This window comes from Centrocercus urophasianus, unplaced genomic scaffold (assembly GCF_019232065.1).
Source record: "Centrocercus urophasianus isolate 14NV4802_14NV808 unplaced genomic scaffold, USGS_Curo_1.0 seq_8, whole genome shotgun sequence".
Lineage (NCBI taxonomy): Eukaryota > Metazoa > Chordata > Aves > Galliformes > Phasianidae > Centrocercus > Centrocercus urophasianus.
In genome coordinates, this window is record NW_024885421.1 from 180,777 (window position 1) to 193,023 (window position 12,247).

At 47.3% G+C, this 12,247-nt stretch overlaps 1 protein-coding gene across 9 annotated transcripts in view; it reads right to left on the minus strand.

The window, feature by feature from the left end:
- The window catches only part of RUSC2 (RUN and SH3 domain containing 2), a 53,106-nt gene that overhangs the window by 37,756 nt on the left and 3,103 nt on the right, over positions 1-12,247 (minus strand). For 2 of the 9 annotated variants that reach the window (XM_042838427.1, XM_042838423.1), the window contains exon 1: positions 9,602-9,830. The exons of the other annotated variants lie outside the window; for them this stretch is intronic. The gene's annotated coding sequence lies outside the window, so the exon portion shown is untranslated. Of the gene's footprint in view, positions 1-9,601; positions 9,831-12,247 lie in introns of those variants that run through there. 9 annotated transcript variants of the gene reach the window in all.

Here is a 12,247-nt window from a genome sequence, read left to right on the forward strand (position 1 = left end):
AAAAAAAAAAGAAAAAGATACCCTGTCTGCTTGCCTAGCTGACAGCCTGCAACCTCTTTTGGTAAATAAGTACTGGGCTAAGGTGGATCCTTCATCCAAATTACTACAGCGATTTTTGTCTTTTCTGTGTTAAGGTCAAAGCCTTCATATTGCTAGCGGCTGATGCTTTACTGTCCAGTCACAGAGGCAGTCGCAAGCTCCATAAAAAGTCACAGCTACCAGACAGGGCTAGCTCTGGCATGGCTCCCACAGGGCTGGGCGCAGTTCCACATAACAACACTGAGATGGCCACGGAAATCCAAACCCAGCCCACAGTCAGTCCGTCTCCAGTCCCTTCCAGGCCAAAAATCCAGGATGTTCATACTGTTCTTCCAGGAAATGGCTGCTATCAACATCTTACACAAAGAAACAAGAGGGCAGTGCAGATCTCTCTCAAAGCTGTAGGAGGAAGAATTGATTCAAGAAGGGCAGTGTCCATTTTTCAGCCCTGATACACAGCAATCCCCACTCAGGAGCACAAAGAAATAAGTGAACTCTTTTAGACGGAGGGAAATCAGGACAGAAACTGTAGAGCAGCTCCTGAATTGTTGTCTGAAGTCTCAGCTTCAATCTGATAAACAAAGCTCATAAAGCTGTACTGTAAACCCTGGATCCAAGCAAAGCCTGGATGTAACTGATGCAGCGTGGAGATTTCAAAGTGTCTGAAGCAGGAGCTGTAACAGCAACTCTCTTCCTTCAAGCACTCACTCAAATATTCATGATACACTGAGTGCAATATGAACTCTGACCAATGAAAGCATTGACAAAAGGAACTGGAAAGAGTATTATTACAAAAACATACATACCTTCATATCCAGCAATCAATTGCTTGTTCTGACCAGCCCATGGGAGCCACAGATACAAAGGTGTTAATGGATTGACTTTTGTTAGAATCAATTTTCAAAAACAAGAACAATTGCCTCTACAGTAGAATGTACCTTATGAATTTTAACTAGTACATTTTCAATGTAACCTAGTACTTTCCCATTGCCATAAGGAAGATCTTGAAAGTCTTAAGCTGCCATACTACATCATATGTTGAAGCTGGTGAATTTGGTAGCCTCACTTCTGCTGCATACACTGGTCTGCATTCTGTCATCAAATTAAAATGGCATTATTTCCAATTGTGCAGCTGAGGAGTCACAAGGCTGAGCTGAATCTGGGCAGTCCTAAGATGGTTCACTGCCTACATACTAAGCACAACCAGAGTCGGCTGTGTACACGGCGGGCACTGCTGGAGAAAGGTGACTGCTTCTGGTTCGTGTGATGTAAACTGAAGTGACATTCTCTTCCCTCCACAGGGGATGACTCCAAGCGAGGGTGACTGTACTGCAAACAAGTCAGCTCAGAGACTATAAATGGGTGGGACGTAGCATGGCAAGCAGGAAAGGAGAAAAACAACCCTGTTGGATGCAGGAAGAGGCCACATCCAAGAATGGAAAAAGCCTCTTTTAGTACTGAGTCATAAATATTCCAGTTTTCCAAGGCAACAGCAAGCATGAAGAATGCACTCAGCTTCACACAGAAAACCCACACTCACCTCCCTCTGCGCATGCCTAGGCACTTCTCTGCTACTGCTGCTCAGAGCTACAGCAAAAGACACGGTCAGAGCTGCCAGCTCAACACAAAGCTTGCCGGCAGATCTCCCTGTTCTCAAACCTTCCCACCCTTACCACAGAACCCGGGGAGCACACAGTTTAGCTGATTTATTACAGACGCATGATACTAATTATGGTTGGTTATGCTGCTTTTTTTCCTAAGTTTGTACATTTCCCACCCAAACTGAAGGTGCAGTGCTGTTCTGCAGTATTACCTGCCCCAGATTGCTATGTTTTAGCGGCAAGCAAAGTAATCTCTGCATAACTGATGGCTTTTGCAAACCACCTTCCGATTAAAAGAGACCATGGAAGTTCCATTCAAAGGCCATTCACCAATACTTCGAAATGTTGTAAAGGGGAGAGGGAACAGAACTGCAAACGGAGCGCTACTGAAAACATATGCTAAAAAGTCCATGTATTTCAGGCCTGCAGCTAAATCCTGCAGACCTCCATCTACCTCTTGCGCATCATACCCACTGGATCTGAGTGTGTGTCTTTTCATCTGTGCCATCTCTGGTACCAGTACTGTTAGCTGAAGGGTAAGGTCAACACATAAACAGCAAATTAACATAAATTATAACCATTACCATGACACCTCACGCAGCACAGCCTGCACATCCTCACCCATAATCATCATGCATGACCTGCTCATTAAGAAGGGATTTGTGGTTACCATAGATCACAGGCTGAACTTGAGTAATAGTGGCATTTTGCTTTGAAGTAGACAAACAGTATGTAGGGCTGTATGAATACATGAGATATGCAAGGCATGGAGTAATCTTTCCTCTCTACCCTACACTGGTATGTGCCCCAGCTCTGTATCAGTCTGGCAAAGATATGGACAAACTGTAGAAGGTGCAAAGACAGCAGGAAAATGAATAAGAGAAGTAAAATGCAAAGCAAGCAGTTAAGCCGTCTGTAGAAAACTACGGGGTACAAGAAGGCAGTTCTGAAATGCATAAAAGGCTGCTGCCAAGAAGTTAATAAGCCATACTCCACATCCCAGAGCAACAAGAATAGGGGCTGCCCCTTAGGCAAGTTTAGGTCAAACAGCAGGTATGACAGATAAAACATTTATTATTTTACAAAAAACAAGCAAACAAACAAAAAAACCCAACCCAGAACACCACAGCAGTCAGAAGATAAGCACAATTTTCTTATTACAACGCATGGGGCTGTATGTCTCAGAAGCATTTTGCTTTATTTATTTAGAGGCACGCATTCCCGTTAGTTTTTGCAGGCACTTAGTGTGACAAATTGGAAATAATTTATTTCCCTGGGTTCTCTGACAAAGAAATGTCCATCTTAGGATCTTGGCCAATCCAGTGTGCCATGACATCAGGATACACTGAAGAAGAGAAAAGATTGGGCTGAAAGGATATGGGATGCAGCAATAATATTCCAATCACTGGGAGCTTCTCGAGAGATGAAACAAAGAAACATGAGGAATGGCATTGCCTGAGTCAACTATGCGATGCTAGGGAGATGGACTTGCACAGCATCTGGAGGACTTATTGTATGATTTCTGTTTGACTCAGAGAAGCAGGAAGCCTCTAATGCAGGATTAAAAGCCTAGATTAGTTTACTCAGGCAGAAATCCCTGGAGAAGCAGAAATATACTTCTGGAAAGATGCAGCAACTCCACAAGTGAAGATGGACCATACAAAAGCATCCCATGCCAGCAGATCCAGTAGCTAATCCACTGGCTGGATTAGCTTTTCTCATGAACTTGTTATCCTGTTGAAGACGACCCATGACCAGAGCTGATAACTCTCCTCACTTTCTCTTTGGTCATCATGACCTCTTCTCATCTAAGAGAGCAGGCTGCACTGGACAGTCAACAAGCTGTACCACAGGTCTCCATGTCAGGTCAGCCCAACACTAAACAACCCTGTGGTTTTGTGTGCTTACAGCTATATACTAAATCAGGAGGAAGAGTCCAATCTGCAGCATTTGGCCAACTGCGCAAGGTCTACGTCCTCCACAGACACATTTTACCCATCATGTAGAGCCAAAACTGGGAAGAAACTTTCCACACACTGCACAAAAATTTCACTCAGAATGGAAAGAGACCCACAGCAAAGGAAATGCTGGCGTGGTAAAACAGAACTTGTATTTGGGAGGAAATCCTGATATGTTCTTTAAAATAGAAAGCGAAAGTTGGTGGAGGCAAGGCCTAGGCACACACACTGCCTGTGACCTGGTCACAGGAGACTCCTGAGAAACACATCAAGATTAGGCTGCTTTGGGCTGACTGAAATGGGTCTCAACCCTAACGTGAGACAGACTAAACAGGCAGGGCACAACACTCTGTGATGTCCTCTGTGGATAAATCTCAGCATTTCAGAAACTGTTGGAAGCCACGGACTGAAGCTCTGCACAGATAGCAAAGAGGTGCTTAAAGATGGCAAACAAGGTCATGTGTCTCCATGCATCCCAGATGCATTCCAGCTATGAGACCAAGAGCATACCAGTGTGGAAAGAGACCTGAAAGGGCCCTCAGGAGCTTCATCACAGAGACTTGACCCAGGCCTAATAATAAACATCAACGATGATGATTCAGAGATTTCATATGTTGGCTGGACATGGCAGAGGAGCAAGAAGTCCCTGATGAAGGACTGGCTGCTCAGAAAGGTTATTTTCCCTCACAATACCTATAATAAATAGAACCTAATAAATAGAAATATGCTTTTAATCTCTGTGATGTATCCAGACAATTCTGAAGCCTGTAGTTTCAGTAAATAGAAACTTCACTTAAGAAAATAGTCCAACCTGTGCATGATTTCAGCAAGAGGCTTTCAACACACAGTAAAGGAAAGAGAAGCCCAACTAAAAGGCCAGAAAAGGAAGATGGCAAGTGAGAGCTGCAGAAGGTAGATAATGCAGTCAAAACCAGAACATGAGCATCTGCTGTACTCTCACCAGTTATGAGTACAACGGAAAACTCCCAGCCACCATGTTATAACATTCCTGGGAACATCTGCCACGGTAGCATTTCCATATTAGAGGAGGTGAAGCATGGAGGGTCCAGGATCAGTGATCTTTTCAGCAGCTTTTGCACACCCACTGCTTTCACAGCGATTTTCCATATTAGTTTAATATAAACCAAGCCCCTCAGAAAGGAAAGTACTTGGAGAATACAGAAGCGTCTGACCATTCCCCTACAAAGACAAAACTAGCACAGATGCATTTGGACATGTAGGATTGGAGGCCAAGGAGCTTTCAAGAGGGATTGATGCTTTAGTTCTGAACCCCAGCATCTGAAGCAGAACCACGGTCACTCCTGTCCATGACACAGCTCCTTCAACTCATCAAATCAACAGATAAGCCAAAGTGCTGTCCTAAGCTTGCAGTCAGGAGACAGCTCAGCTCTTTTCCTCTTTCTGTATGCAGAGCTCCACGCATTAAGCCACATAACAGCAATGATGGCTGCAGTCCACAGAGGGTAACTTCTCCTACCTCTCATATTAGAGCAGAAGAACAGACATGATGCAGCATCTCTGTCTTCTGATGGTGCTTCACTGAGCACAAGACGCTTAAAGAAGCATTCCTAAGCGAGCTCTGGGATCCATATACAGTGGCACAGCGGGGTCTGCCACTCTGGCCCACTGCCTGAAAACAGCAGAGGCCAATGCTACAGCAGCGTGAGAGCAGGAGAATTACACACCTAGTATAGGATCTGACCAGCAACAGACCTGAAGACAACAAACTACAGCTTCCAGCTCCTCAGCAGGAAGGTGCAGACTATGCTGGCTGCCCAGGGAGCGTGTATCGCAGTCTGCAGTTCCAGTATCCCAGCAGTCCACAGTGGGTTTTTTAGATATAGCCACCAACCACATCATTAAAAGATACATTTGTGATTACATGGATAGCAAGGATGTCTGGAGCAGTAGGCGTTAATCCATCATAGATGCTATTAAATATGCACGTTTTCCATAACCAACTCAGGATAAATCTAACTCTAGAGCCAGCATCTCCACACATGCCCTTGCTACAGCAAGCTTTTTGGAGGGCATCAGATCTGTCCAGTGGCAGGTAGCTGGTAGCAGGTGAAGCCCTCCTGGCATCTTGCATACCATCCAGAGATAATGGTCAGAATGTGCAGAGAAAGCTCAGGAGCAAATAGCCTAATTAGAAGTGAAAGTCCCACATCTTCTTGGTGACCAGCAGATCTGCTTATGGTCAGGGTTTTCCATGGCTAACCAGACAGAGAGCACTGGAAGGCCCTCTGGACCCCATCCTGAAGCCCCCAGTCAGGAGCCCCCAGCACTCTGCCTGAACCGACGCCAGCATTTGGGCAGGGCTCAGCGTTATTTTTAACATTTGTTCACATAACTCTTTGGATGAATCCTGGGAAGAGCTTGTCCCCAAAATAGTATGCTGTGGGCACTATTTATACACCACTGGCAGCAGGGTGGGGTGTGCTGAGGAGGACCCTCTTCCTTCTTCAGTGCTCAGGAACTGCAGATGCTAAGGGCCATGAAACAGTGTTTGTTGTTCAGGTTAGTTCTCAGAAGGAAAGCACTGCCTGCAGAGACCTGAGAACTCTGTCTATTCTATCTAAGAGACTCTCCCCAAGATGGTATGGAAGCCCAGGTACTGTGGGGAAGATGAATGACTTGTGCACATACAGACAGCCACACATCAGCTGCCTTGAAGATAAAAAAAGAAACAGCTGTACTCAGATACAGCAGGCACAGAAGAAAATACTGCCCTCTCATTTTTTTCTGTCCTGGGCTCCTGCAGGGAAACAGTTCTTTGGTGAGCTCCAATGAAGGAGTACAGTGGTGGACACTAAATGCCAGCAAGGATGGCTGGGGAGGGGACCAGACCAAGAAGCTGACTGTCCTCCACCACATGGACAATAACAGACTCAAGCCCTACCACAGCAAAACAGCTTGTCCTGAGGAGCTGAGGGAAGAAAACGATAAAAGACAGCCTTTGGAGACTATTCAGAATATCTTCCCTGCATCTATTTTCTAGGGTAAGGATGCCTTCTCACACACCACTTCTGTGCCCACTGAACTTTGTTGATTTTTGCTTTCTGTGCGTTCCTTCTCCTCTCCCTTTCTACCAAGACACATCCTGATTGCCCTTACTTTCAAAGTGACCCTGCTGTCATTTGGAGAAAGCAGTGACACCACATGACCTGTAGAAAATGCACAGGACTCTGTACAGGAGCAGAGAAATGAGCTCTGGAGTATCAGAGCACCAGGCTGGAGGAGAAGGGAGCCAGAGCTGATTTCCTAGTATATCGGGTAAAATAAAATCGATACATGCATTTCCTTTCCACATAGCAGCGTACTACGTGTTCATCACAGACACCAAACAGAATAAAACCAGACAGGTGCTATGAATTGAAGCACACCCTACAGATGGGGCAGGACTGGTCACGCCACTTTTAGCACAACAAACAGACGGGATGAGCTCCTACCTTGACAGATACAATCTCTCCAGATTGTAGGCTCAGAGCACAGCAGCTGGGAGTCAGGCAAAGCAGCAACTGCATGAGAGCAGCAGGAGGAATGCAGCACGCAGAGCTGGTGATAACCTGAAGCAAACCAGGAAATCAGCGAGCCTGGCTGTGAGGGTCTCTGCAGGCAGCTTTCCTGTTGCTGTAGGATATCAGGGCAAAATGACACGGTGCTTCTTCCAGATGGGAGCTGGCTTGGGGGTTCCTTGGGGACAGCGGTGCCAGGCTGATCACCAAGTGCGAGGGCAGGAGATACGAGCAAGGGCTGTGGGCTGCTGGCACTGCAAGGGCCAGATTGCTAATGAAAGCCCCAGTGTAAATACAGATGCACTCTGGAGGGGACTATGGCAGAAATGCAGCTCATGTTACAGAGAGCCATTTAGAGCAAGCTCAGAAAGAAGGCACTGCGATGGGACTGCGCTTCTGCAGCTGGGTGGTTGGGCAGCTGCCTGCTGTGGAGCAAGGCAGCCCTTAGTGAGCGGACCCCACCTCCATGCTCCACAGCAGCTCCTTCAATGCCAGGCAACTTGGATCTAAGCAATTTTCCACCTATGTAAGACACACCAGTCCCACATCTTCTCTGGTGTACAGAGTTTCAGCAGCCCATGATGGTTGGGAAGGAAAGCATTGCTCCATCCTTACGTAGGACCACTCTCTCAGTGCTCTCAATGCCCACTCCACATGCACACAGATTCTGTAGTCAGGAGGGTTTGTCATCTTCCTTCAGTCCTCCATCTTCGGCACCTCCTGCTATCATTCTTTCCCTCCCATCTCAGGATATCAACTGGATCACACTTGGATTTACACCAAGTAAGGGAGGGCTATAGCAATTTCTTCAGCAAAGAAGCACTGTGTCAAAGGGTTTGAAGGCTTTGCCCATACAGCTGGACCCAGCAGTAGAGAGACTGAGCACAGTTTGGACATTGCCCATTGAACTAGCACTGAAAAAATCTCATTGAGAGGCTGAGGAGCTGTTACAGGATACATATGACAGCAGGCATGGCCTATTTTCAGTATGCCTGGTGCCAGACAGGCATACAGCTCACATAAGTGACCTGGAGAGCACTGACAAAGAACAGGGAGTTCACAGAGTTTGGTAGCAGATGACGTCTGTGCTGTAGACACTCCTAGCATCTGCTGGTACCCTTTCTTCAGGCTGCATTGAAGAAGGTGAAAGTGCTCTGTGCTTTTTCTCTCCACTGAGCAGAAATTTCCCCTCACCTCACAACTGAGTTCAGGATGAGCTCACCTAGACTATGGGTACTCTTGCACAAAAACAAAGGGAAAACTTCCCAAAGTAACAACAGTAATATATGATGCCAAGTGCCAGTCATCTGATCTGTCTGGGACAAAATCCGTCCAGAACTTAAGTCTCCAAAGCCCTATTCATCAATATGGGCTCCAAACAGGGGTTGTTTCTCTCAACATGATGAGCCTTCGTGATTTATTTCTGCACGTTGACAGACTGGTTCACTATGAAGCAAGACAATATAGAAGTCATATCTTCAAGCAAGCTGCTTCTGCAGCCCAGCTGGCCTCAGTCACGGGATGGCTAACACCAGATAATTCCAAACAGCTTTAAAACTACTCACAGCCACCCAGGCTCAAATAAGGCAGCTGAGAGCATTCAGATCATGGCTGCAGTAAGGCTTAGCACATCTGCAGCAACTGCAATCCTCCCATGGCGCAAGAGAGAGCCCTACAGCATCTCCAACCTACTACAAGCACTGAATTTGGCTGAGGAATCCCAACTGTAGCTGTCCCCTGTGCTTTCTGACTACACTTGGAGAGATGCAAGAAAGTGGTACCAACAGAAGATGTGGTCTAGGAATCTGTACAGTCTGGCCTTGTCTTGCTTTAGAAGCACCACTCAACTTCGAATCACAGAATCATCAAGGTTGGAAAAGATCTCTGAAATCATGCAGCCCAACAGTCTACTCACCACCACCATTTCCCCACTAAACCATGTCCCTTATTACAACAGCTAAATGTTTCTTGAACGCCTCTAGGGATGGTGACTCCATCACCTCCTTGGGCAGCTCGTTCCAGCACCTGACCACTCTTTTGCAGAAGTATTTCCCAACATCTCTCCTGAATCTCCCCTGACATAACTTGAGGCCATTCCCTCTAGTCCTATTGCAAGTTGCCTGGGAGAAGAGGCTGACCCCCAACTCACCACAACCTCCCTTCTGGTAGCTGTGGAGAGCAGTAAGGTCTCCCGTGAGCCTCCTGTTCTCCAGACTGAACAATCCCATTTCCCTCAGCTGCTCCCCATAAGACTGTGCTCCAGACCCCCACCAGTTTTACTGCCCTTCTGAAAAATTTGCCTGACCTGCTGCCCACACTCACTGGAGAAACTTAGCCAATACAAGAGAGGACAGGCAGCATCTGCATCACTTCCCCAAGTTAGGTTTGAGTAACCTCCAGCAGCCCAGCACCCAGCCCCTTGCCTCAGTTTCCCCACTTGCAAAACAAGCATCACAATGCTCACCAATTTTTTGAAGCTGTGATGAAGTTCAGGTCCTTAAGAGACACTGACAGTCTGGAAATAGTAATAAGCATTCTGCATTTTCCACCCATAAAGCTGAGATCCTTGTGGCTTCTCCAGGCACACTGCTCTCTGTTTCACCCTCACCAAGGCAGGTACGCTGCAGAGATGGTGATCCCTACCAGCCCCCAACGCAGGAGCTCACGTCCCTCTCCCAGCTGTGCCCAGGCCATCTGCCAGGCAGGAATGCAGTGCATCAGCTAAGGGTTGCAGGAGAGCTGTCAAGACAGCGGAAGGGCTGGGGCTGCACCATGCTGGAATTCCAGCAACGCACAAACACCCGAGCGTCCGCACCAGGAACGACTCCTCCCTGCCCCGGACCAGGGCTGAATCACTGGAAATACCAAAACAATGATGAGGTCACGTTCCCTGAGCAAGGAGCCAGAGCCAGATATAGATGCATGGAGAAGCTTGCTAAAAAGGGACTCAATGTACAAGCTGGATGCTCTGGCAGACAGGCACCCGGGGCATTTGTCTCGTTTAAAAACAGCTTGAGGCTTCTTTCTTTTTTCTTTTTTTTTTCCTCTGCAGGGAGCAGGGAACTGAGCAGTGCTACAGGGGCTTTAAATTCTTTATTTGTCCTGTTGGAGGAGCACATTGGAGATCATGAGTGTGTAAACTGGTGTTCAGAGCAATATGGGAATGACACAGACGTTACACCATGACTCAGTTCCAAGCCAGGTGGTCCCAAAATGTCTGTCTTGCTGAGATACCAGACTCAGGTTTCCACAGTTAAGAATCTACCTGCAACAACCTGAATGGCAGACAAAAATCACATGGCATTACTGTCTGATTGCTTTTGCTACAGCCTCAGCCAGCTCCAGGAAAACCCGTTGGTTTGACAGGTGGTGTGAGCAGCAAATAACAGTGATTCCTGCTAGAGCTCCTAACAGAAGCATCTAGGGCAATCTACAATCAGCAAATAGACTTTTCCAGGCATTGCAGATCCAGCTGTTCCCAGTTCTTAGCAGAAGGAAAACACAGATATCCACTGCTTAGAAAGTAGAGGAAATTATAACAGAGAACCTTAAAGGATGGAGGAATTCACAGTGCAAGCCTAAAATTTGCCCTTCTGCACAGCTAGATATTTGGCTGGATAACTCAAACACCCACACTTGCATGATGAAGAGGCTTGAAGCATCCAGATTTTGTTATGTTGGGACACGGAATCATAGAATCATAGGATGACATAAATCAGCTCCTTATCAGGAGCCAAGGGGAGCAGAGGTAGGAGCAGATATCTGGCACTGCACATCTCACCCTGCTGGCTGCGTGCTGTCTGCAACAGCCACAGCCTGGCACTCTGCACTGCTGTGCCTGCACCATTCTCTTCCTACTGCAAGCGCTTTCAGATCTGCTTAAAAAAAAAATAGGAGAATGTGTGGCGTGAGGTCCCTCCTGGGGGAGGAAGAAGGGAGGGAGGAAACCAAGGCAGCTGCAGTGTGATGGCATGCTATATCCCCCTGCTGAGACATATCTCCTTGTGGAGAAACACTGCTCTGCAGACATCAGCTTGGCTGATGAGACAGGGTTATCAGATCTATTCAAGCTCCTTCCACGGGAAAAGCATTGCTGTGCTGCAGTGCAAACTGGGACCCACACAAAAGCTGCCTGTGTTACCGTGCTCCCTTCAGCCAAAGCCACCAGGAGTCTCACCAGCACCACAGCCAGAAAACTTCATACATTCACATCATTTGCTTCTGCCTTCTCTCAGTGACAGAAAGGACACAGGCACTGCCCTTCCTCTGATAAAGCATCTGAATTAGCAGACAAGTTGACAGCATCCAAAGGCAGTGTTCAACAAAAGACTTCATAGCCTGGTCCAGTCAAATACAAGTGTCAGCAGGGCACTTGTCCACAGCTGAAAGCTTGGATGTCCTCCACTGAGGACTCCATAGGAAGCACAGAGTCTAGCACAAGACTTCAGAAAATACCAATGTGGGGCATAACAGATGGCACTTAAGGAAATCAGTGCTCCCAGTCCGGGCACGCACATACAAAAATGAGAAGGGGGGAGAAACTGTGGGCTATCTCAAGTAGAACCCCACCAGGCTTCATGTTCCAGAACAGAGCTACAGTAATCTGTCCTCAGGAAACACCCTTGTATACATGTTCTTTGGCAAAGAGCAGGCAATTAAGTGTTCAGCAGAAGGCAGGCTGCATAAGGCAGGCTGCATGAGGCAGCCGTTCGGCCTCCCTCAACATCTGGGAGACACAGTGAGCAGAACTCCTCCCAGCCAACTTCCCCCCAAAGCGCTCCAAGCCGAGCTGGCAAAGCAACGGGACCTGGTGCCTGGCCCAGCCTCAGCAGAGCTAACCACCGGGAACATCAGGCAGCTGCAGCTGTGCACGATCACTTCATTTCATCGAGCTCAGAGCTACCCGTGCCACACAGCAGCTTGATGGAGAGATGAAAGGGTGAAAGAAACACTCATGAAATATTGCCATCCCAGCAGAGAGATAAAAGGGAGGTTTTTGCAAGCCATAACCCCTATGAACAACCTTGGATGTTACATTTTCTAGCACACTTAACATCAGAGCAGACGTACTGCGCACTGCACACCGCCCAGCCAACTGCTCCACCAGCAC